This window comes from Equus przewalskii, chromosome 21 (genome assembly GCF_037783145.1).
Source record: "Equus przewalskii isolate Varuska chromosome 21, EquPr2, whole genome shotgun sequence".
In the NCBI taxonomy this organism is placed as follows: Eukaryota; Metazoa; Chordata; class Mammalia; order Perissodactyla; family Equidae; genus Equus; species Equus przewalskii.
In genome coordinates this window covers 10819760-10846976 of record NC_091851.1, presented here as the reverse complement: position 1 = coordinate 10846976, position 27217 = coordinate 10819760, and the positions used below count along the sequence as shown (strand labels likewise).

The 27217-nt window shown below is 42.2% G+C and overlaps 1 long non-coding RNA gene across 1 annotated transcript; it reads right to left on the bottom strand.

Moving 5' to 3' along the window:
- Positions 1 to 595: 595 nt before the first annotated feature.
- LOC139078147 (uncharacterized) lies at positions 596 to 7513 on the bottom strand. The gene is made up of 3 exons (XR_011530955.1): positions 7399 to 7513; positions 2597 to 2915; positions 596 to 788 (listed from the first exon to the last, which is right to left on the bottom strand). It is a non-coding gene; the product is annotated as an uncharacterized lncRNA (long non-coding RNA).
- Positions 7514 to 27217: the final 19704 nt, after the last annotated feature.

Genomic DNA, 27217 nt, shown 5'->3' with positions numbered 1-27217 from the left:
AAAATATTCACAGTTGTTTCCCATCTGCCACAACCCTTTACCCCTGCCTCCTTTTAAAAGACGTAGTTGACATTCCATATGTAATATTCAAACTTAAACAGCTTGGTGGCATAAAAGGATTGTTGTCCATGTGAAAAATAGTGCCTCATTGTTCTATCAGCAAGAAATAAATTTTACGATAAATTAAAAGTAATATGCCCTTTATATATTATAAAAATTTATTTCTTGTTTCATTTTTATTTTTTTTTAAAGGCATTATCTTGAGGAGAAAAGCCAATCTCAAAATGTCACATACTCTATGATTCCATTTATATACATTCTTTTTTCTTTTTTATTTCCTTTTTTTATTATTTTTGAAATCTTTTTAAAATGCATCACACATTTACCTTCTTCTTAATTAAATTAATTGAATCTTCTTAATTAAATCTTAATACAGATTCCTATTTGATCTTTCCTGGAGGACTAAACATCAATTATCATACTTTCAATTGGATCCCACAGACATTTATTCAGAAGCATTCACAGGCAACGGATTATGCCAAGAGTAATGTCTGTCTTAATCAGCCTGGGCTGCTATAACAAATATACCATAGTCTGGGTGACTTAAAAACATCAGAAATTTATTTCTCACAGTTCTGGATGCTGGAAGTCCACGATCAGGGTACCAAAATGCTTGGGCTCTTGGTGAGGGCCCTCTTCCTGATTTGCAGACTACCAACTTCTTGTATCTTCACATGGTGGTGTAGGAGAGGAAGACATTTCCTCTTCCCTAATGTGGGTTCGTCTGGCTGGAGAACGAATTAAATTCACATGAGACAGAATAGCAAGAGAAAATTAAACAAAGCTTTATGAGGAACCATGGCCCAGGGCATTTCTTCCCAAAGGAAGAAAGGACACCGAAGAAGTGGGATACACATACTGGTTATATACCCCCAAACAGGGTGTTTCACATGTGATTGAAATGTCCCTCCCACAATAGTCACAAGATTGCCCTGTCGGCACAGTGCTTGATGGACACAGCAGGTAGTGGTCTGCTGTCTCAGAGGGCGTAGCAGGAGGCAAGTCTATTGTCTTGAGCCGGGTGGTCACAGGTGAGCACAGCAATCAGTTCCTAGCCTAAAGAAAGATGCTTAATCCTTAAAGAAATGCCAAAGTTGGGAGGGGGAGGGAAGTCAGTTACAGGAGGTTACCAGACTAGCACAATAAAATGCAGATTTAAGTCCTTGCCTTTGGTATTGATTAAGAGTTTCTAGAGAGAAGGTCATCTCCTTTCTTCTTCCTGGTACAGAGAGGGAGGCACCTTTTACAGATAGAGATTTACCTTACAAACGTAAATGTGTCCTAACAAAGGGCAAGTTCCATTCCTCATAGCCTCCTTCCCTGTCCCAGTTTATCCAAAGCAATCAGCCTTAAATAATCCTGATGCCAAAGAGACATATCTTGGGGTGGCCAATTCCAGGTCCCCACAGTGGAAAGAGGGCTAGCTAGCTCTCTGGCCTCCTCTTATAAGGGCACTAATGCCATTCATAAGGGTTTCACCCTCATGACCTAATTATCTGTCAAACACCCACCTTCAAATATCATTACATTGGGATGAGAGTTTCAATATATGAATTTTGGGGGAATATATTTAGTTCATTACAATGTCCCCTGCTATTTTGTGTTTATGATCCAATTGGAGAGGTAAAGCAGAAGTTCAAAATTCCTTGCTATTATATAAATCTGAACAAGTACCGTGGGGATGCAGAAGAGAAAGGAGGGAGAGAACATCATAGGAATTCAAATGGATCTTAAAGGATGGTTTGCCATGGCAAGAAAGGATGCACCAGGCTAAGAAATTCACAGTTCTGAAATGGAAATTCACAGGCGTGAAATAGAGCAGGGTGTTTCATTGGAACAACAGGTCATATGTTTGGCAATAGATGGAACAGTGAGAGAACATTAAACTTATAGGTACAGACAATGGGGAGTCATAGAAGATTTTGTAATAAGAGGATGGCATCAGTATTACACTTTAATGCAGCAATGCATTTTGAAATGTGCAGGACTGTTTGTACCAATATAAACTGTTGCAATATTATGTGTTCTTTTAACTTATTATAAGCTTTCTGTCACCTTTTGGACTGCCAGCTAATCTTCTTGATATTATCAGGATATCTGACTCTAGCCACATCAGATTTAATTTCCACTTAGATTCTGCCTCTAATCTACTAAAAACTAGAAAACTAAGTAGCCAAGATTATTAGAATTGTATTTAAATAAGTATATATAGGCTGTGAGAAATAGACTGAAATTTACTATTTCTCTAGATTGTTTACTATTTCACTTAGTAAACAGCAAGGATTCATCCAACAGTAAAGTGAAGGGGTTTAGACTCCAATAAAGACTAAGATTTCTAAAGGAAACTTCTAGTTAAAAATAGTGAAATTGACCATGACTATCTCTTCTTCCTACTCAAATATCATTGAAACAAAAGCCAAGGAATTTTAAAAAACAAATTAATCAATAAGGTCAAAGAGAATTGAGAGACAATTTGCCATATGTGCTTTCAACAAATTTTTGGAAGGTGAGCGATGGATAGAGGAATGGTCATTACCTTGGCCAAATGAAAAATGAGAAAGCCAATTGCTTGCAGACAAATGAGGCCAGAGCTGCTTTACCTTGAAGAAATTCTGAGTTTCTCGGTATTTATAAGCAACAATTCCAGAAGGAAGGTGAGAGTAAAGCCCATGGTGGAAAAGGGCATTTGCTGGAAGTCTGCCCATAGCATGGTTGAGTCCGTCAAGTATCCTCTCCCATTGTGTGCATCCATGCAACAAGCCTTTCATTGCTTCCTGGCAGAAAGTTGAAGGTTTGTGATTCAGAATAAATGGACTTGGGGAGCAGGCCCAGAGAAATGCAGAGATGAAGCAAGGCTGAAATAAAAGTGTACATGTCATACTGTGGACTCCACAATCTCCCTTCCCCACCCTACTTCCAGAACTCCTCTTACCCACGCATGTGCAGACATACACACAGGCACACACACACACATCCTGGCGGGAGATTCAAGTTCCCCCTACACAGTCCAGAGAAAAGACCTATGGATAATGACATTTGGGAGTTCTTCAATGAATCGGTGATTCACCTCCCAATCACCCTATGGTGAAGTTTCCCCATGCATGGTATTAGTGCATCCAATTGTGGTGCCTCACTTTTGAATATAGACTAACACCAAATACATGGTGCCTTTTCCAACACCATTTCTCTGACACCCACTGAGTGTCCAACAATTCAATTCAGTTCTGACACTGTCTCTCTGGAGTTAGTATCAGATCCCATAAGTTAAAGGGCTCAGTCTCAAAAGACTGCCCCACTGTAGAGGCCAATCACAAGGCTCAGGCCATCCATACTTCTGACTGACTGGCTATAAATTGTGGGTTCCCATGACCCCCTCCTCAAGTTCAATAATGTGCTGGAATGACTCACAGAACTCAGGAAAGCACTTTACTTACTGTTACCAGTTTACTACAGAGGATACAACTCAGGAACAGCCAAGTGGAAGAGAAGCATAGGGCAGGGTATGGGGGAGGGTCACAGAGCTTCCCTGCCCTCTCCAGGCATACCACCCTCCCAGCACCTTCGTGTGTTCAGCTAACCTGGAATCTCTCACTGTGGTTTAGGAGTTTTTATGGAATTTTCCTTACTAGACACAACTGATTAAATCATTGGCCATTGGTGATTGAGCTCAATCTCCACCCTCTCTTCCCTCCCCAGAGGTTGGGGGGTGGAGCTGAGAGTCCCAACCCTCTAATCACAGCTTGATCTTTCTGGAGAACAGCCACCATCCTGAAGCTACTCAGGAACCCCTCAGCCAAAGGTCATCTCATTAGCACACCAAAGACACTTCTCACTCTAGAGATGCCAAGGGTTCTAGAAGTTCTGTGCCAGGAAACAGGGACAAAGACCAAATATTTTTATTATACCACGTAAACATATCACCAGATATTTGTGAAAAGTCTCCAACGTGAAAGAACAAGGTTAAAAAGAAAAAAAGGAACAGAATTAAGACAGGAATGAATATTATTAGTATTCTCAAATAGATAAGAAAAGATATTGCAGCCAAATAAGAACAGGTTCCTACGAAAAATGATCAACTCAAGAGGGAAAAAAAAAGAACTGGAAAAAAATGATCATGGAATTTTTTTTTTAGTTTAATAGAAAGTTGAGGAAAATTCCCAGAGAGAAGAGGCAAAGATCAAGGAGATAGAAATTAGGAAAAGAAAGGAAAGCAAATTAGATGATCAATCCCACATCCACCAAGAGGAGTTGCAGAAAGAAAGAACATGAAGAAAGAGGCGAGAAATGAAAGCATCAAAGAAAAAATGCATGACAATGACCCAGAACAGAAACACGTGGGTTTCCAGACTGAAAGTGTTCTCTGAGGGCTCCAGACAATAAATGATGGGAAATTTACACCAAGGTGCACAAGTGAGAAATTTCTGAATACTGAGGTTAAAGAGAAGATGCTAAAAGCTTTCAGGAATTAGAAACAGATTACATAGAAAAGAGTGAGAATTAAGTATTCAGGTAAGAATATTCCAGCAATGAGGTTCCAATGGCCATTGAGTTATGTGGTGCTTTCACAATCCTGAGAAGGAATGAGTCCCAACCAGGACTGGCCTCATGGGTGTGCTACCAGTGAGGTCACACAGGGCCCCAAACTCAGAAGGGGGCCTCACACTGGGGTTTAATGCTGTGGTCACCATTTTTTAAATCATAACAATTTCATCTTTGAATATGTGTTTCATGAGTGAAGTCCGATAGGGCAGTGGTCCATGCACAATGCTCCCTCCTGCCGCCTCCTCACTTCCCTGCTGTGGGGTCTTGGCTCCCTGCTCCCTGACACCACCACGAGACTCCTGCTGCCTCTGCCCCTTGGGCCTGGTGGTGAGAGATTTGGGGTTGGGCACGTGTGCCCCACATACTTGGTTGCCAGGCTGGGCTCTGGGTTCCTATGAAGGTCTATATTCACCCCACAAGCATCCTTGTGCCTGAGGGAGGGAGTGTGACATTAAAATAGCAAATAAAAAACACCGTGAGAGCTTGAGAGAGAGGTCACAAAAGAAAGAAAAAAAGCTTTTTTCCTGCTTTTTGAGAAAAAAGGCCCCACATTTTCACTTTACGCTGGCCCCACGAATTATGTAGCCAGCCCTGGTTTCAATTTAGAGACTGCTTGGGAAACAAAGGGGTTTTTTTCTTACCTCAAAAGCTCAACTGTGAATATCACCAAAGATAAAAAGAGCAGGTACTCCTAACATTGGTTGATTTTATAACGATGTTGGAATGGTTCCAGTGTGCATCCTGGATCCCATAGTTGGAAACTCCTGCTTCCAATGCGTCTTTCCTGAGCCACACCCTGACTACTGGATTAGAATGCTGACCCAGGGCATTGGATTCACAACCTGACAGCCACAATTTCTGACCCAAAAAGACAGTTTCAGACAGAACTAGATGCTCCCGAGGGAATCCATGAGTGGATTTAGGGGTTTAGTGGAGTTTTTGCCATATGAATAGCAGCACCTGTTTTGGGAGAGTTTCTTGGGGTCTTCGAAGTTCAAAACCATCTCAAGGAAGATGTGAGACCCTAAAAATAGCTCCCAAGAATAAGGAAGATTTCCCTCTCTGGAGAATTTTAAGCAGAAAAGAGATTCCTGCTCATCTAGAAGAGCACAGTGTGGGCCAGAGGCAAAAAGGGAGGGTGGGTGCCTCAGACAGACTCTCTAGCCCCCTCACCTCCTGAGCCTCTGACTTTCATTTTCTTAGACCTTGGGTCATTGCCAGCTGTGAGAGTAGCCAAGTCTAGACCTTGCTTTTTGAAGTGAGTACTGCTACTTGCTCCACACAGGTCCACATTCCCAACGTGCTTAATGCTCCCCCCATCCTCCCCCTCACCACCACCCCCAGAACCTCAGACCTCACTGGATTTGGTGACCTGACAACTGCCCTCTACATAGGGATTTGTATCGTAAATTGCCACTAAGAGGCCTCTGATACACGTCTTCCTCACAAATTTATGCTGTCGTGGTTTTCAGACAGAAACTAGCGTGTTCACATGTGGCAGGCTTGCAGCTCATCAGACAGGTTCTATTAACTCGGTCTCCAGGTGGTAACCATATTATTTCATGCTTCTCAGTAACTTTTGCGCAACACAATTACCTTTGACAGTTCTTGAGTGGGACAGCAATTTTCAGCAAATGTTTTCAGTAACCAGAGGCCAGAAGGAAAGGAAACGTGAGTGCTTCAGTTAAGTTTTGAGTGTGGCTCTGACAGCTCTTCAGCACCTCTGTGGTGTTATAAATAGAAAATCTGTGGAAATTCGGGCACACGGAACTTAACGGAAGGGAACTAAGCAAGGCCAGTGGTTTCCACTGTATTTAAGAAAGAATTTGCCCTTACACAGAATGAAAAGTTCTACCACGATGAAGTTCTTCCGAGCTGCAGAATATGGTAGAATTTTCTTTCAATGGGGTTTCGCACTAAGGATGTTTTGTCCTCCTTCGTGCTAATTCCACACTGTGAAGAATGTGACATTCACTTCTTGGACTTGCCTGAATTTATAGTGCCCTCAGCATTCCTCCAAGTTATCCAAGGAAGATGTAGCTAATTCATCCTCCATGTATTAGTTTCTAGTTTCAGGAAAAAGATACTAAGTCATCACAGGTGGGCTGTTCAAAGTCTAGTCTTAACACAGTGGTAATATGAAAGTTAATTGCCTCTCCACACTTTTCGCATCAGCATCACCAACACACACACACACACGCACACGCACGCATGCAACAGCCACTTTTCAAGAAAACACACAAAAAAGTACCTGCAGTCTTTAGTCATACATCGTTGGAAAAGAAAACAACCATTTGGTCTTCAAATCATCAGATATTAACAGGACTGATACACACAATTGATAAATCTGCAGAGTTCACGGCAGGTGGGGTTGAATATGAGGTCACGTGGCCACAACCACATCCCAAAGAATGTATTATGACTCACATCTCACTGGCCTAGTGCAGAGCAAGACGTCCCTTTGACACATCCAAGAGAGGAGCTTACCCTTTGCTCCAATTTCATTAGCAATGTTTTACAGGCAAGCTTTCTTTTGATCTCCAGTGACTAGACACATGATATCATCAGCTCTAAATCAAGCCACATTTTTCCCCCTCCCTAAAACTGGCCTCATTAGTGAGGACAACACCAGCTAATCTGTAACATGTTACAGATTGCAACATCTCCTGGTGCCATCATTTGTCACCTTCTTTACTTGTTTACCAGCCACTTTGTCAGCAACAGTGGGTGATTTTTCTCCTTGACTCAGAGAACAGAATTTTGATTATAGACTTTTCCTGCAATCCTCATCCTTACCAAAGTTTGACGTTTGGCCATTACTGCTTTTGAACTTGTTTCCATGTGTCTCAGGACCTCGTTCCTTCCTTATATGTGACCTTTTGGTAGAGAACAACTGTCCAAAAACTGATCTGCAGAGGATGTAATATAGAATAACTCAATTAGACATGGTTCTTATTTCCCCAAAGTCACAAGTGACAGTTTGTCAACATTTTACAAGTGTTAGACATTAGTCTTCTGCTTGGTTTGGGAGATGAAAGAAAGAGACATCACAGCCAGGCAACATATGTGTAATCAAACTGTTCTCGGATCATGCTCAATATGAAGAAAGTAGGCTGAGGTCTTTTATTTGATTATGTTTAAAACAATGGCCCTTAATTGGTTTCTTTCTTATTATAAAAACACAAAATATATCTGTTACCAAAATATCGGGAAGTACAAGCAAACCAAAAGTAAACGAAAAAATTAAATATTCGAATTTTCCCTGTGGGATCACTGCTGGTTAGCTAGACCAACATATTCACAAGTATTTCCTCACTTGGCTGTCTCTACCATAGAGTCTGGAAAAGGTAAATATCATCCAGCCTCCCTTGCAGCTTAAGTGGTCATCTGACACATTTCTAGTCAGTGAGACCTTAGCAGGAAACAAAACAAAACAAAACCTCATAAGGGAGTTTCTGGGTAACCTCTCGATTCTCCCATCTTCCTCCCTTGAGTTGGAGCTGGGGCAGCTATTTTGGGACCATGAGATAGTAAGCATGGAGATGAAAGCCAGTATGTTAAGGGTGACAGAGTGGACATCTGGGCATCACTGAGTAACTGAACCAATGCCTGCAACATTCTACCTCCAGACTTCTCATCAAGTGAGAAAATAACTGCCTATTTATTTAAGCCGCTGCTAATTGCCATTGAATGCAGTATTCCTGTTGTACACACTATAGCTGTTGTATGCAGTATTCCTAGCTGACCCACCCAATCACCTCGAAAGAAGTCATTCTACCAGTGTACTAGGTGTTCTCAGAGCTTTTGCTTTTGAAGGAGGTAGAATACGTCTTTTTGTTTGACCTAAAACTTTTAAAATTTGCCATTTAAAAATCAACTTCAGTAATAACTTTACTCTTCTAATAATAATAATAATAACTGATATTCTTATGGCACCTTGGCTTTCATTATCTCATTCTCCCGTCCTCATTTTGAAAGTGAGAAAACTGTGGCTCTAGTTAACAATACTGCATTGAATATTTGAAAGTTGCTCAGAGAGTAGTTCTTAAAAGTTCTCATCACAAGAAAAGAAATTGTAACTATGTGAGATGATAGATGTTAACTAAACTTATGGTGGTAATCGTTTTGCAAATACACTTATCAGGTCACTGTTATATACCTTAAACTAATACAATGTTATATGTCAATCATAGCTCAATAAAACTAGAAAGAAAAAAATGTAAGAAAATTGAAGCTCAGAAGAGATTGAAATTGCCTACAAAGTAGTTGCAGCTTAAATTCAAGTATTGTGGTTGCAAATACTTCCCTCTTTTAGTCATAATACGGGCTAAGTCTTCTCCAGTGAGTTCACAAATGCTCAAGTCTACAGCTTGGAGGCTGAGTAAACTGGAAGCTGACTGTGGTCAATTCTAAAAGCCATCTGAGATGCCAACCAAGTTGAGGGCAAAGTTCACTGCCTAAGCAGGTCACCCAGAAGAAGCCTGGCTCCAGGGCTCATGATTGTGCTAATGGTAGGAATTGCTTTCTGCAATGGACTTTCTGTCTCCCCCACCACCACAATAAATTCATATGTTGAAACCCTAATCCCAATGTGATGGTATTTGGAGGTGGGGCCTTTGGGAGGCAATTAGGTGGTGAGGGTAAGAGACGACCTGAAGGCACTTAGTCCCATTATAAGAAGAAGCCACACAGCTAACCAGCCATGTGAGGACTCAATGAGAAGATGGGCATCTACAAACCAGGAAGAGGGTCCTCACGAAAACCCAACCATGCTGGTACCCTCATCTCAGACTTCCAACTTTCAGAACTGCAAGAAATAAACTGTTGTTTAAAACATCTGCTTTTAGGCATTTTGTTATAACAGCCGAAACTGACTAAGACACTTCCCAAAATGTCACCATGGAACCAGAGAATAAGCACACTAACTTTTCCTCGTTCTCTAAAAACAGAGTACTTTTATCTTCCTTTTCCAAGAAATTAAGCCAGAGGCCTAAGATCATGGCTCTTGGGAAGTGTAGAGCCAGGATTTGGACTCTGATCTATTTGACTCTAAGGCTGGGGGGCTAATCCACTAGGCAGTACTGTCCAGCTATGGCACCTGTTCGGCATTTTCAAATATCGTGAACACCCATTGTGAATTTTTTTGGTAGAGGGGGAATAGGACTCTGCAGAACACTAGACAGGTCAGAAGACCTGCGTCTGAGTCTCCAATCTGCCACTTCGCATAGGAGTCTGAGTAACTTACCTGTCCTAGACTTTGCCTGAAAATTAGGGTTGATGATAAAGCAAAGGAGATGATGTATATATGAGAAGTTTGAGCAAACAGCCGTGACAACCTCCTCCCCCGAAGTCTTTCTCTTCTCATCCTTCTCTTGATGATGGACTTAGTTGGTGTATTATTAGCTTTTGCTATGTGACAAACCACCCCAAAATTGAGCGGCTTAAAACAACCACCATTTATTAGTTTTCAGAACTCCACGGATGGATTGGATGGTTCTCATCTGGGGTGGCATGCCTAGACTCTCTCATGTGTCTGTGATCAAGTGCAGGGTCAACTGGCTGCTGGCTGCTCTAGAATGGCCACAATCACTTATCCTGTGGTTAGATGGCTGTCGGTAGGCAATAGGACGACTAGCCACATGTCTCTCATCCTCCAGCAGGCTAGTTTGGGTTTGGTCACATACGGTCACGAGAGAGAGAGAAAGTATGCAACACACCTAGTGGCCCAGGCTCAGAACTGTCATATGCTCACTTCTGCCACATTTTATTAGTCAAAACAAGTCACAGGCCACCCCAGATTCAGTGAGTGAGGAAGTAGAATCCACCCCTTGGTGAGAGGAGCTGCAAGGTCACATGCAAAGTTAGGAAGAATTTGTGGCCATTTTAGCCATCAATTACAATACTCAGCCAGTTTTCTGGAGCCACACATTTAGGCCAGCCTTCCCAAGTCTTCTCTGCCCAAAAACCCAAACAGAGTCTGTTTCTGCAGTGGAGCAGATTGTAGGTCTGGATGGGTTGTTTGTTTTTGTGTTTGTTTTGACTTTTAGCTATTTCCTGGATGTTTCTTTCAGAGAGCAGAAGGCTCAGTTCTGTCTGCCATGTGTATTAAGATGAGCTGTGACAGAGCATCACTTTGTGGTCAGAGGCCCTGGAACCAGGTGGGGACAGACTCAGCAGAGACCGCAACAGGCCTTCGCGGAACTGGAGGCTGCCCTTCCCAAATAAGAAGGCACTCCTCCTTCTGAGGTGCTTGGAGCTGCCTGACAGTCAGGGCTGTGTAAGTCAAAAGCATGACCATGTTACCCAGCCCTGGCAGGGGTGACAGGGTGTGTTCACCTCACTAGCTAATCGGAGACCTTCCCAGCCTGATGAATTTGTGGAACTCCTGGCCCTTGGATGACAATATCTGGCTCACACTTTGTCTGCTTTCAAGCTTAGAGATTGCACAAGTGACTTGAAAGTTTGCAGAGGGCCTTGGAATGTCCTGTTTGATGAAATCATGCATGGGGCCCCTTTGGATGGGGACAAGGTGGGGTCACATACTCCCCGCAGGGCTCCTCCTGATGGCATGTGTGTGTGTTGGGGGTGAGTGCCCACCCAGCTTGGGTCACCTTGTGCCATCTGGGGCCTGGACAAGGAGAAGTCAGGGGACGTGGCTGGCAGAGATGCAGAAAGGAATGTCTCAAGCAGAGCAAAACATTCCTCTCATGCGCTTTCCTGGCAAAGCCTCTGAGAATGGAGCCTTCTCCTGAGGAAATATTGCAACACAGCTGAGATGCTGAAGGGTCAGGGAGGGGTCCAGGCCAGTGCAGGCAAATGTCCCTTCACTGGCGTCTCTTACCTCAGGCAGGGTCCTGCTCGGTGGCGTTTCTGCGTGAGTGGGCAAAATGAGAAATTCCCACCCTCTCCCCTCACAAGCAGATATTAGACGAGGTCCAGCAGGAGGCCAGTGTCAGACATGCCTGGAGGCTGGAATGGGGAGGCTACCGCACCCACCACGCTCCTGGAAGAGCAGAGGCTCAGCAGTGATTGAGGGAGGCAGTTTGGCTCTTTGAAAATGGCCCTCTTGGGCTTCATTCCCCGAGCACTTATTTTCCGGCTCTAGAGACAATGCTAAATTTAGTTCTCATCTATGTGAACGTTTCTTCCCTTTTCTCAATGGCTCCACCCTAGACTAATTCCATCTTTCTTTGTTTTTTAAAGAATATTCTCTTTTCTGGTACTCAGTGGACTTTTTGGTTCTGTGACACCAGCAGGAATCTCATCCTGAGGGGAGAAATATGACCTACAAAGACAAGGAAGTACCCTTGGCCTTGACCTCCAGCCTCTGGGGGAAAGGTCTTAGGGATGCCCTCAAGTTTACAGTGTCTGGAATATTCACACACACACAAACACACACACACACACACACACACACACCCATACTGGACTTCCAAGCCCAACGCGTCCTTTACTGCAATATTTAGAATCACTTTTCAGAACCTGATAGAAAGGTACAGTTAATTTAAGTAAATGGAGGTAAAGGGAAGGGGTGGTATCTACATAACAGGAAGGGAATTTGGGAGAGAAGAGATGGGGGAGACATTCTTCACTTAAATCAGAGATCCTCAGGATTTAGCAGAAACATCTGCCAGTAGAGATGTCAGTGCCAGGGGAGGTTTTCTGGAATGAAAGCTTTATTCTCTCAACCATCTGCTAGCTACATTTGATAACATCCAATCTCCTGGGAAGAAAATGTGAGATGAGCCCATTGGGTTCATACCAAGTATGAGAGAGGACTTCCCTTGAGGCCAAGTTCTCCAGCATCCTTGTTTTTCTCCTGTCTCCCCAGGGCCTTGTCTTCTTCACATGTCCCATGTCCCTCACTCACTGTGCTGGTCCCTCTCGATCTTTGCTGGCCCCGTGTTCACTCCACTCCAGGCTCACTTAGAGGCTAAAGTGATTAATAAGCCACAGCAGGCCCAGAAAACAGCCCAAGCGGCCTCCAAGATTTCTTGGGCTTGTGGCATAGCAAAGGCCCTAAGTCTTCCGGGATCCCACTGCTTTCAATGCCATGTAAGGAAATCAGGCCTCACACAGGTGAGCATGTCCAGTCAAACTATCCCCACCCACTCCCAACCCACCCACCACCTCCCCAAGCTCCTGCGTGTTTGCACACATTCACCAGGCTCCATGCCTGGAATATTAATGTGCCCTGATTCTACCTCCGAAAAACTGGTGAAAATGTCAGAGCTGTTTCTTTTCTGTTTTTTTTTTTTTTTCATTATAAAGACAACATAACCACATTAAAGAAAATGAAGAAACCAGAGTTAAAATTTTTATTTTTATTACTGTTTAGTCCTTATTTGTATGCATATAGGGTCTTTTTTTTTTAATAGCAGTAATCAGAAGGTAGGGAATTTTGCTGGCTGACTTTTTCTCCACCTCAGCTGCAGTTTCTGACCCATGAGATGTCTTTGGGCACTGGAATCCACCAAGGGCAGTGTGAGGCCAACGGAGCTGCTCACGAGGCAACGTCCGGGGGCTGACAGTGCACTACTCCTCGGTCCTTCCCCAAGGGAATCTAAAGTGTCCTTGACATTCACAGGGCACCAGGAGAGAAACGAGTTGCCTCCCTGAGTCGAACACCCCCACATGGATCCAATGTCAGGGCCCTGGCCCTGTTCCCTGGAGGGTTAACTCTGGCGGGAGGGAGGTCCAGCACGCACCTTTCCCAGTTGAGTGACGCAAGACTGGCGCCTTGCGGAACAGAGCCGTCAGTGTCTCTGGAGGATGGACTTGGCACTGGGTTCAGAGCGGGTGAAACACTGGGAGTTTGTTAGCCGAGCCAACCCCACTGCTCCACTGTTTCCCCAAACGCCATAGGTTTTCCTAACTTGGCCTGAGGTTGAAGGGGGGGCAGCTGGAGATGTTGAACAGGACCCCAGGGGACCGACCCCCATCACTGCCACAGGCTCCTCAATGCCTAGTCGGGCATTTCCCTTGAAATCCCTCAGCTCTCTCCCAAACCGTAAAACACGAATGAAGAGCAGGACTGTTTGGCCAGCACAACGCCTGAGAGAAACTCTGGAGGCCGCTCAAGGGCTTCTGCCGTCCGACAGGGGCCACGCTTCCAAACACAAATATTAGCCTTGGCAATCTGGCCGTCTCCTGCTTCACAACTTAGACGGCACTTTTGGGGGTCATGTTTAAGTTGGGGAAGAGAGACATGAAGAAAAAAGACACAAGGTCTCCGGGAACAAAGTGAGCTTTTGATTTCTAGACAGTATTTAACTGTACTAGTGTTTAAAACCCACCGTGGTTAAAGGCTACGTTTCTAGGAACTTCTAGGTAAATTCCAGCAGCTCTTCCTTATGGGGTCCTCAGGCTGGAGACGTGAAAATGAAAATATCGATGCCTAGATCCTTGGTAAAGATTGCAAAAGCACTCACGTGAATCCCCACAACTCAAGACTGGAAGCCTTGGGCATCAGCTTCATAAAGCCTGAAGATTTGTCCTGTTTTATATTCTGTTATGATGGTCAGCAGGTGTGGGCACAAAAGGAGACAGAGGAGAGGCTCAGGAAAAAACGAAGTTTATTAAATTCACAGATCTCAGAGACAAGAGGCCATGCAGGCCCACATGGCAAAGACACCAGGTGGGCAGGAAGCAGGAGTGAGGGGAAGGCTTAGGCCATGGCCTTTATTGGGGTTTCTATGGGAAAGGCAAGGCAGGGCAGGGTAAACAGTTCAGGGCTGGCTAGTTTGAATAATTCTAGCAGGCTACAGGGGTGGTCCCCAGTTGCCTGGAATGTGGCCCTGGAATGATTAAGGCAGAGGAATATTGCCTCCTGGGGTACACAGGCCAGAGAGAGGAGGTTGGGCTCTGGATTGGTCACTTTCCATATCAAGGGGATGTTCCTGGCTGAGTCCTTTGCCATCTCTAAGAATTGGCTAGCTCAGGGAGAGGCACTCTCTCCCCAGCCAGGCAGATTTTTTCTAAGATGTCAAAATGTCATAATATACAGAAAATTGTAAATATTTACAATACACAGAGACTTCTCCAGTTGAGCCCACAGCCAATGAAAATACACCTAACCTTATCTGGGATGCCAAATCCAGAAGAGGGCAGTGGTTTCTATCCAAAGCATGGTGCCAACGGCAAAGCACTAAGGTGTGCCAGGAGTTAAGTGCACCCAGGAATGGGACAGAAAAGTCTCCCTGGGGCTCTGGGAGCTGTCAGCTGCTGGAGGACAGCAAAACCCACATCAGGACTCAAGCCTTTGAAACTGGGGGCCCCAGACTTCAGCAGTTACCTGGGCTTCAGATAAGCCAGAAAAATGTGCAGTGAACCTGTGAAGTCGCTCTTTCTTCATTTATGCCCTAGTTATCCTAGCTCCTCAAGCTACATATAATTTGGGACCCCCTTCCAGGAGTGCATTGCCATACATGCCATTTGAACCAAGGATTCCGCATCTCAGAATTTGCCCTTAGGCCATAATCAGGGACGAAGGTGTAGTCCGTAACCTTTTAGATGCTCAAGTGTGTTCATAATAGAAGAAATTTGAAAACAACACAGTCAAAAGGGAATTAGCAAAATGCACTATGTACAAACAAGCAATATGCAGCCATTTAGAATTATGTCATAAATAATTTAATGTGAGACGTGTTGATATCATGACTGAAAAAGGGTTACAAAACAGTATGATACTGCTTTTGTTTAAAATCTGTATGTGTGTTTATATATTCAGAGAAAACAGCTCCATGTGGGGGAGGCTTTCTTTGCCTGCTCCCCACATTCCTGCCTCAACTCATGAAACAAGAGCTCCCTCCAATTCCGTGGCTGTCTCAGAGGTGCTGAGGAAGAAGTGCTCAGCCATGGAGCCGACCCTCCGACCTAGAGAGAGTGATTTATCCAGTTGTGCCATACGGGCATACAAGTGGGTGGCGGTCATTCAGCCTCAAAACCTAAAACAGAACCTCCATGTTTCCTGGTCTCTTGACAGACATGCTCTCTCAGGGCCATAGGCTCATTTCCTGCCTCAGACAGGCCCAACCAGGCCTCTTCTTTCTGGTTCTACTTTCTCAGATTGCCTTGAATGAATGAAACCAGTCAGGTACACCTGAGGACCAGCTGCCTCAACCCGAGTAATTAATAAGGCTGATAACTTTTATTCCATTTGGCTGAATTCCATTTTATTCCATTTGGCTGTATTTGCAAGTGTCATCTAGACTCCTGGAGGGGAAAAGGAGTAATTGATGGAATGCAATCAACAACCCCCACCCTGAACCCAGACTGACCTAAGGCAGTGGTTACTTGCCCCCTAGGAGACATTTGGTAGTGTCTGGAGTCATTTTCGGTTGTTCCAACACACATGGGGAATAGGTAGGGGGTTGCTACTGGCATCTAGTGGGTAGTAGGTAGGGGCCAGGAATGTTGCTAAACACCCCGCAATGCACAAGGCAGCCCTCCACAATAAAGATCTTTCAGCCCAAAATTAGAAGCCCTGGTCTTAAATATATGTATAGAAGTGCTGACAACAATTTGTCCTCTATTTTCTATATTTTCTCATTTTTCTACAGTATCTGTATGTTGCTTTAGTAATAAAGAAAAAATAAAAGTTTCTTTAAGTTTTAAGATAAATTGGTTGTACCCTAAGTAGGATTTGTCAAATTAATGACACAAGGAATAACTTGGTTTCTGCAAAAGGGTAGCTAGGACTATGGACTTCTTAGGGCAGGGATGTCTATATTTTGTACAACTTTGTATTCTGAGCATCTGGATCAGAAGCTGGCACGTGGTAGGTATGGAATAATTGTTGGATGGACAGATGGACGGGACCTGCCTCAACATCACCAAGAACACTTAAATGTCATCTGGTAACCATTTTGCAATATACACATGTATCAAATCTTCGTGTTGAACACCTTAAACGATGTTACATATTAATTATATCACAATGAAGCTGGGAAAAAAATTTTTTAAAAGATAAAGCGGCTGTAGCATGTTGAAAGTTCAGGTGTGGCCACATTTTGGTGAGTATTTATTGAAGAAAATTAAAATCTGGTTCCTACCAACAGGTTTGGGCACTCTTTGGAAGCCTGCCTAGAATGGAAATAGTGTCTGAGAGGCGGAGACACTGGATTTGACAGACTCCACTCATAGCTGTGCATTACTATTGAAGAAACTTGGCAAGTCAACCCATCCCTAAGGACCTAATGGATTTCATGTTGATTTCTATTTTTTCTTTTCACTCAAATTATGTGAAATTTTAGCTACTGACACCACCGTATGGGTGATGTAGTGCATGCCAGGGAGCGTGTAGCTCTGTCGCCATAGGTTTATTATGGCTGGTCAGTCCTAATTAAAAGAATCCTTTCATCTTGTCTTTAGGACTTCCGGACATGGCGCCTTGGATTTATTTTTGGCTCTGGGCATCTATGTTGTTTCCCGTTTTGTTGCCAGATTAATGACATACAGCCTGTGAGCTAAGGCAGCCCAAGAGGAATATTTCTCTCACCTTCCTTCTTATGCCCTAGGATGATTCTGGACCCACAGCAGATCGAGTGCATCATACAAAAGTCAGCAAGTCTGACGTGCAAAACACCCATGTCTTGCCACCTCCCGCGTGTTGGTATTTTTGACAGTCCTCAATTAGAGTGGTACAGTTAACTTCAGCCTGTCATTTGCGTGGGCTAATCTGTTTGAAAAATCCTTGAGGGGTCAGCCAGTGGTGGGAGGACCATTTTCCTATAAACAAATGATGGAACGTCTATGTCTGGAAGACACCAGCTGTGGTTTGGTTCCAAGGCCCTTAGAGGAAGCAGAAATGCCAGCCCCCTTCCTCCTGGGCTCCACAGGCTCATTCCCGGGACTAATACTTTTCTATTCCATTATCAGAAGCCCCTGAGGAGACCTCTGGACCACAAGGATGTCAGGTTCCAGTTTCATTTTATCATTACCAGTGCTAAAGATGCAACATTTACCCCCAAGAAACTATTTGGAATAACTTATTTAAAGCTGTTGCTGAGTATGAAGTTCGAAATCCTTGAGAACATCTAGGAACATTGATTTTGGATTCAGAATAGTTAATCTTATCTATGTGTTTGTTTGCTTGTTTATCTTCCACATATGAGTGCAATCCTACAGTATTTCTCTCTCTCTCTGACTTATTTCACTTAGTATAATACCCTTAAGGTCCATCATGTTTGAAAATTTTTTTATTCAAAAGTAGACTTTGTGTAACCATAGGACAGTGTTATATAATAGAACTTTTGGTGATGAAAATGTTCTATATCTGTGATATCCAATATGGTAGTCTCTAGTGACATGGGACCTGGGAGCACTTGAAATGTGGCTAGTGTGAGTGAGAAACTGAATTTTTCATTTTGTTTAACTATTTTAACTTTAAGTAGTCACATATGGCCACTAGCTCCTGACTTAGGCAGTGCAGTTACAGAACTGGAATCATTACATTGGGTTCTAGAACTTACTCAATCTGTGCAGATGCAGAAAACAGGTGTGATGAGAAGTCTCAAACGTTTTACATGTAAACTCATTGAGAATGCATAACCTCAGATTTTATAGCATATTTACCTTCCTGGTTAAGGTTTTCTAAGATTTGGGTTAAAATAAATTTATAATCTCTCAGCATCGTATATCCAATGAGGTAACAGGCATGTGTGCTGAAGGGGTGAGGGGACAAGAGACACACAAATAGCTTCCTGTGTGGCAGCAGAAAGTCAGTCTAGGGCCTTTTTTAACTGTTGTAAATAATTCAAGGGCAAATCATTCCTTGTGGACTTTACTTGGCTCAGCCACAATGAGGAACCATGCTGCCTCCCAGACTCAGACACTGGAGAGCCATCAAGCTAACATTTTAAAACAGTACTTAAGAAAATACATGGTTCTTTACAATCCAGCCCCTAACCACCTCTCACCACTCTCCAGACACACAGAGGGACTTATAATTTCTCTACCACACATCTTTGTCTCTTTGCTTTGGCTGTTAATTCCAATGGAGTCCGCTTTCAACTCTCTCTTAATGAAATAAAAGATGCCTTCCTTTTCTTTATTACAGTGTTTCCCAAGCATCAATCATCTGAGTACCTCCTTCATGATTTTTTGCCGTGTCTGTATCCTCCTCTACTATTATTTACCTTAATACTTCTAATTTGATTCACTCTCATTTACTTAGTTTGTCTTGAGCAGTAATATCCATGATATCATGGATTGGGTGTGCTGGTTATATTTTTGCCAACACATACTAAGGCAAATAAAAATATATATGATGTAAGGAAAAATGTTTAGCCATTTGTCCCCTAAAATCAACTCATGTACCACCAGTGGCATACATTCAGCAGTTTGGGTAATTCAGCTCAAGCATCCACACCTCCAGGAAGCAGGTTATGCACCCCCTATTGCTCCAGCAGCTAGGCATAAGCCCCTGGTAAGAGGATAAGAAGACTCTTCAACGGGAAATTGATTGCCCAGGTTCTGACATTTGGGAGTCCTCCCCCAGAGCAGCTGGCCTACTGCCTGATTCTACTGCGAAGCCCCTCTTGCTTATAAAGCTTCCAACCATATTTTAGGTACTTTACTATAAATAGGAACAGAGAGCCAAAGACCACCAGACATTTGAGGAATGTCTCCTGTGGAAATAAATAAAGGAAACCTCATTTAAAATGGACTTGGGAAGCCCCGAAGGGAGAGCTCTCACACACATACAACTTGTCTCAATTTGCATAGTCAGCAGGAAGAAAGAAGATTCCTACATACCTCAGTAACAAAACTGTCTGCCACTTGCAGCCAATGAAAAGCTGCCACTCTGAATTTTTGTTCTCCTCCAGTGAAATTTTTTGATTAAAACAACCTTCCCCAATTTCTTCCCCAAACCTAATAAAAGCTGACCTTTCCTTTGTCTCTTTGGATTTGCCTGTGGCCCACCATAGTTTGCATTTCCTGAATTGCAATTCCTCAGTTATTCTCAAATAAACTCATTTTGCTGGTAAAATATCTGGCTATTTTATTCTTAAGGTTAACACTCTTAATAGAAAAGACAGAAACCAAAATAAAGAGATAGGGAAAAAAGGAATGTGAAGGACACAGAGATAAGGTAGGGATCAGAAGAAAACTTCAAAAATCCTACTAAAGTTAATATCCTTAGATTGAAAAGAGAAGATGTTGCATCCATGAGACAAGAAGAGAAAACTATGAAAACTAATGGATCAAATAATAAGAAAGAACTCATAAATTTAAAATAGGATGACTAAAATTTTAAAAAATCAGTAGAAGTTTTGGAAAATAAACTAGATGAAACCTCTCAGGAAATATAACAAAGAGAAATTTTTTGTTAAGAGCGATAAGATAAGAGTCTTGGGGAATCCATCTAGGAGATCCAAGATCCAAATAATATTTATTCTAGAAACTTAGAGAAAGGAGAATGAAGGAAATTATCAAAGAAATAATGAAAGAAAAATGCCATAATTAAAGAACATTTAGAGATTGAAAGCGTTGCTGAGTGACCAGTACTCTGAGACTCATCGAAAGACAGAGATCCTAAAAACTACACCAGAAAAAGAGAGAGGGAAAATGTCCACTTACAAAGGATTGGAAGTGAGATTTTCATTAGACTAGACACAGCAATAGGTATGCTTGAAGACATTAAAGAAATTGAGTTTTAACAAGGAATCTATATATAGCCAAATTAGAAATAATTGTAAGAGGGAGAATAAAGATATTTCAGACCCATCCCTGAACCAGAGACTAATCGCCTCCCATGTGCCCTTTCTTAGAAACCACTAGAGAAGATGATCCTACAAAAGGAGGGAGTAAGCCGAGAAAGTAGAGGACATGGGAATCCAGGAATAGGGCATCTAGAAAGGGAGGTTGTAGGGTGACGGTGAAGAAAAATTCCAGGATAATAACTATTCAGCAGCCCTAAAGACTGCATCAAAACAGAAGAATAGACGGGTCTGGCACAGAGTCTTCAGGGAAAAAAAGTAGAACAAATAAATTATCTGATATGTTTGAGCTTTCAGAAAAGCTATCAATGGGCATTGACAGATCTGATGAAAAAACTTAAAGTGGGACCCAGAAAACTCTGCGAGTGAAAAACAACAACAAAACAAAACATTATACAGGAAAGAAAATCAGAATTCCCTACTTGGTTCTGGGGTAAACCATATTTACAAATCATAATAATATAAACAGTGACAGTTGATTTTGCTAAAAATTGCAGTGTAATTAGGAGAATAGAGAGAAAGGAAAGGGGAGGGAGTGTGTGCAGGTATTATGTCTTATTTAACACGATAGGAAGTCAACACACAAGGTCTAAGGAGAATGAATCCAGAGAGAGTGTAAGCACACGGGGATAAATACCAGAAGAAACAACTGAAAGAGATGAAAGTGGGTCTTGGGTAGCAGGACATAGGGTAGGAAGAGGTAAGCCCCCTGCTGTTTGGGGGCTTATTATTTTTTAAATTATGTCCGTATATCTTATGAAAAAACTTTTAAAAAGGCAGGGAGAAATTCTGGTTGCTGGGCTACAGATCAGAGAGGAAAGATTTAGTTGCTGAGGGGAGCCATAAATTGTAGCACAACCAACTTTCCAAAGGCTCCCATCTGCACATACTACCCCCAAATGATGTGATGATATTACACAGGGGAAGAGAAGGAAAACCATGCCCAAGCTCCACCCTCCCTGTTGGGAAATTCTTGGCTCAGCTCACAATACTGAGTCTTTGTTTTGTGGTGTTTACAGGACTGTACCCTTCTGGAGGTGAGATGTTTGCTTTCCATGACTGGAAAGTTTCCTACATCCCTACCCGCCATACATGTGGCTGAGGAATTGCACAAGCCCCAGCCTGCTTCCTCCAGCACTGGTGTGTCAAGCCTTGGCTGCAAATTATGTGATGTGATGGTGCCTTTGCAATGCTTTATGGACTGGCTCTGTCTTCCATTTCTACCTGGTGAATGGTTCATGATGTAACTAGGGATCTGACTGACTGGGGCGGGGAAAGACAACTTAACTCAGCTGCACTTACCTGCCTCTGTGTAACTCTTTCTGCTCTCCTTCCTCCTGTGTTCTCAGTTCTGTTTATCTTGGTCAAGGAGATCCCCATCCGCAGAGTCCTATGAGAGCTCACTGTTCTTCACATTGGCAGCAAAATAACTATGTTGATACCACGTGCAAACTTGCTCATAACTCTACCACCACTGCTTCCCAACTGATGAGACCTCATTAGAATCATCTGCGATTATACTAACATGCTGTTGGTACTTGCTCTCACTCTTCATTCCCACTGGATTTTTGACAGGGAAGCTAAAGCTTTGTCTCGTAAAGCAATCATAAATCAAAAAATAAAGAAAAGCCAGAGGAAGGACAAAAAGAGAGAAGCATCACAAACCCATATCTTGATTCCAGGACTCGCTGTTGAGATGTTACTATTTTATATAATAAGAAGTTTTATGGCTTAAAATGAAGAGGTGAGAATCAGCAGTTAGTATCCCAGTCATGCCTAGGGATTTTCCCAGATTTAACAATCAACAATATGAGCAATTGTTGTAAAGCAGTCTCTTCATTCGGCACATAAAGGTCAGGGAAGTAATCCGCCTTTCTATACTCAGTCTTAGGGAACTTGGTTTGGGGACTGAGGAGCTGCCAGCAGCCTCATAAGTTAACCAACAGAACTAAGCCTATATCAACGTGACTTTACTATTCATTCCCGAAAATTCTTGTCCAGTAAATAACTTTAATGTTTTGTCCAGGAACTTCCTGAAAATCTATTTATTTTTAAATAGTGGATTACTCAACTAGTCCATTTCTCAGGTCAACAGGTTGCTCCATGGGACAGACCTTCTTGCTTATCAAAGCACCACTTGCTCTAGAACCCTTACCCTTCTATGCTCATCAGTTTCAAACTATTAAATCATGAACTTTGCCCACTTGGAATCCCCATATTGAAAGGCCTGCCTTAAACCGCTCAGAACCAGATCTATGCATATCTTCCCTTGACCTTTCCCTTCTAAGCTACTTAAGACTTTGTCAAAGTGGTGGTCTCCTATGGCAGTAAGTAATAAACAGCTTTGCTTGATCAACAGAGCATTGCTGTGGTCTTTTTGGGGGTGTTGGCAGTTGACAAACACCATGCAGATTCTCAACCATATTTGCAGCATCACAACTGTTGGCTTGGCAGTCTTATACCGCTAGCCCCTTTTCCAGCTCTTTCATTCATTCAAATGTTTTTTTGAATTCTACTGTGAGCCAGGGGATATAGATAGGTTTGGTTCCTCACTCCATAAAGTAAGGAAAAAAGACACTACTCAATTAATTCCCCAAATATAAATGCCTATAAACTGTGCTAAGTGCCATGAAGGAAGAGATGCAGCAACAAAGAAACATTTAATAGGCCTACTGTGAGAAATCCACCAAGGATTAGGCCACTGGGGCTGAGCTAGGAGGAATGACTAATCTCCAGGTAAGAGTCTGAAAATGGAGAAGGAAGACCTCCAGGCTGAAGGAACAATTTGCCTTTATTAGGCTGGGGACTCATTATCACTCTCTTCAATTCCTTTATCTTCAGGATCAGATAACTACTTTGTTTCTTCTGGCTATTTCTCTCTCACAGAAATGAAAAAGAAAGAGAAATATGTTTCAAATAACAAGACAACCAAAGAGAAAAGACAACATATCCATGTTTCTCATTATTTAACTCCCTTTTCCCTGGGGTCCTTTAAACCCCTGGTAACCCCGTGGTAAAAATGAAAGATCAATCACTCTGGAAAACAGCCACAATTTCTTATACTTAGATTCTTATATAAATGTAAAATACTATATTATCCAGAATTTTTACTGCCAGATATTTACCCAAGAGAAATGAAAACATACACCCACATGAAGACTTAGACATGAACATCCTTAGCAGTACCATTCTTAATAAACCCAAATTGAAAACAACCCAGTGCTCCTTAACAGTAGAATGGATAAATAAATTGTGGTAGTCATTCAAGGAAATTCTATACAGCAGAGAAAATGGATAATCTACTGCTACATGTAACAGCATGGATGCATCTCTCAAACACATTTAAAAAGCCAAATACAAATGAATGCATACTGTATGCTTTCATTTATAAGAAATCCTACAGAAGGCAAAACTAATCTATAGAGACAGAAAACAGATCAGGATCAGTGCGGGCCAGCCCAGTGGCAGAGCAGTTAAGTTCATGCGCTCTGCTTGGGTGGCCCAGTGTTTGCAGGTTTGGATCCCGGGCATGGACCTACACACTGCTCATCAAGCCGTGCTGTGGCAGCGTCCCATATACAAAATAGAGGAAGATTGGCACAGATTATCAGGGATAATCTTCCTCAAGCAAAAAACAGGAAGATTGGCAACAGATGTTAGCTCAGGGCCAATCTTCCTCACAGAAATTTTTTAAAAAAGAAAGAAAATAGATCAGTGGTTGCCTAGAGCCAGAAGTAGAGAGGGATTGACTGCAAAGGGGCATTAGGGAACCTTTTTGGATGATAGAAATGTTTTATATCTTGATTGTGGCAGCAGTTACACAGGAGTATATGTTTGCCAAAATTCAATGAACTATACACTTGAAATGGGTGTATTTTACCTTATGTAAATTTTACCTACATGAAATTGACTCTTTTTTTTAATGAAATAAAGGTAGAAGTTTGTTTCCATATGAGACTACTGAACTCTGCTGCAAATTCAGACCACAGGAACAATTCCTAACAACTTCGTGAGGTAAACATTATCATCACCATTTTACACATGAAGAAATGGACTTTCAGATTCCAACGTCCACGTGAGAACTGAGAAAGTTTGTTTGTTCTTCATGAACCTTGTCAGAGCTGAAAGGTATGGGTGACTGGGTGTGTAGGTTAGCGGTGAGGGGGATTGGAGAATGAAAAACTCAGTAAAATGAGTCCAAGCAGTGAGGAAGGCAGCGATGGAGCCCGGCCAGAGGATGAGGAATAACTGAAAGACATTTTAAGAAACCAGTGTACAAGCCTTTGAAAGAATGCACCTCCAGGCATATTTTCAAACAGACTTTTTGCCTGGAGTTCATTACAAACTACCGTTCCCTAGTAACCAAAAAAAGAAAAATGTCTTTGCAGCAAAGGAAATACAGGCTGGTACAGAAGTAATGATCAGGTTAATGGCCATTACCTTCTTCAATACAAGCCTGTGCTGAAGTAGATATTTCTTCAAAGCTAACTTACCATCCAGCTTGTATCCATTCCTAGGTAGCTTCTCTGTGAGTTATGTTAGGCTTGTGGACAAATGTCTTAAGTTCTAATCTTCATCTTTAATAATAATAATATTAGTAACAATAATAATAATAAAACAGCCCATGGCTGTTTCTGAGTATAATTAGGACTTGTGGTCTGGGACAAGTGAGAAGTAAAAATGCTGAAGTATGTTTCCCTGGCATTCTTTGGGTGTAATTAAAAATACATATTCAAACATTGGGCTAAAGTGTCCATACTGCCTTGGTACCAATAATGCTTAGAACTTTCTACTTCCTCAGCATTCCTGAAAGACCGGTGAAACAGGTCTTAAGATCCACATTTTAAAGATGAGGTGTTATATGCACACAGTAGGTTGTTTCAGTTATCAATTGCTGTATGACTAACCACCCGAAATTTAGTTGTTTAAACATGACACTACGGTTCATGACTCTGTGGGTTGACCAGAGGGTTCCTCTGTTTTACATGGTAATGGCTGTGGCAACAGGACAACTGGAAGGTCTGAAATGGCCCCATTCTCATAGCCAGCAGTTGGTGCTGGTTGCTGGCAAGTAGCTTAACTGAGGCTGTCTTCACATGGGCTGCTCCACGCGGCTGCTTGTGCTTCCTCACAGCATGATAGCTGTGTTCCGACAGGAGTGTTTGAGAGGAAGGAAACAGAAGCTCCCAATCCTCTTAAGACCTGGGCTCAGAAGTCCCACAATTTCACTTCTGCTGCATTCTATTGGTCAGAGCAATGAGAGGACTAGTCAAGATTCAAAGGAAGGAGAAACAAAAGTGACATGTGCATACAGAGAGGGAAGAAATTGATGGCAGCCATCTTTGGAAACTATCTCTTGTATAGGTGCTCAACAGATATGTGTGGAATTAATAGATGAATTGTATATCCAAGGGTCTACAGCTGATCAGAAGCAGAACAAGAATGCAGGTCTCTTGACATTTATTTCTGTGTAATTGAGAGTTAGTAGAGGTTTGGGCACACTGGAGCTCAAGTAGCTGGATTTAAATTCTGGCTCTGCCACTATCTGTTTGACCTTGAGAAAGACATAGAATCTCTCTGTACCTCAGTTTCTCCATTTGAAAAATAGGAAGAATGATAGTTCCTACCTCAAAGGGTTCTCGCGAGGACTAAACTAGTTAATATGTAAAATGTGGTTTGGCAGATACTCAGAGCTATGCAAGCGTTAGTTATGATGACTCTACCATTTTGGTCATGGTGCTTCTGGTGATGCTATGACTCATATCTATTAGTCACACTTACTGACCCAGCAGTTAGCATTCAGCTCTTTCCCCGGGATAAAAGTATAACATAGCAGGGTGCTGGTTCTCAGGGTGAGTACCGCCTACATCATTTCTAGTAAACGTTGTCTGAACCTTCTCAAATGGGATCCACCAAAGGTATCTCCTCTCCTCTGAAAAGCGCATCCAGATTTTTGAGGCAGGGAGTTTAGGGAGTATATAATCAGCATTAAATGATTTATCCTTATTACAAAACAGTGAAGTCCCATTTATGGTAACTTAAAAAAAACTTTTTAGATGATTTAGTTCAAAGTCAAAGTTTTATGACAATCTTGCTGCAGGGAAAAGAATTAAAGCAGGCTAATCCAAAGGTTTACTCTTAGTGGGGACACTTCACGCGAAAAGAAATGGTTAGATAATCATTGTTAGACTAGATACGAAAACAAAAAAATGTCTGGTTAAAGACCTTTAGAATCTTTGTTGACACTCAGATGAGCCAACTGGGAGAATGAGTAACTGGTTTCTCAAACATGGTCTCAATCCCATCAGAATCCATCAGAAAATCACTTATGCAATTTATCAGGAATGCCAATTTCTTCCTGTGAGACTGGTGTATCAATGTTCACAAAATGCTCACAAAAAATGTTCAATTCCAGATCAGATTTGGTACAATTTCTTCTTCCAAATATAAATGCACTAAAAAAATATGAAAGGAAAACATCTGAAATGTGAACTGCTGTGATTATTTCTCAGTGATGAGATTATAAGGGAATTTGATCTTCTTCCTTGTTTTTATTTTAAAATTTTGAAGTGAATCAATGCACTACTTTTGTAGTTCCAATAATAAGAAAGAAATGTTTTTCATCATCATTTAAATAAAGAATTCCATTTTTTCATTTAAAAATGTTTGATGATGACAAATGAAGTAAAAAATGTGAAAATGCTGGTCTGGGAGCCTGTGAAGGACAGGCCATGTCTTCTCAGTAGCATTGAGTTGAGGAGCAAAATGAGGTTCGGGAGGAGAGACAATTCCTTAGGGAAGGAAAGATGCCAAGAGATGGTGATGAATGGCACCATGGCCTTTGGGGGAGGGACAGGTGCTGATTTGGTCTTGTCAGTTCTTCTCACATCTTT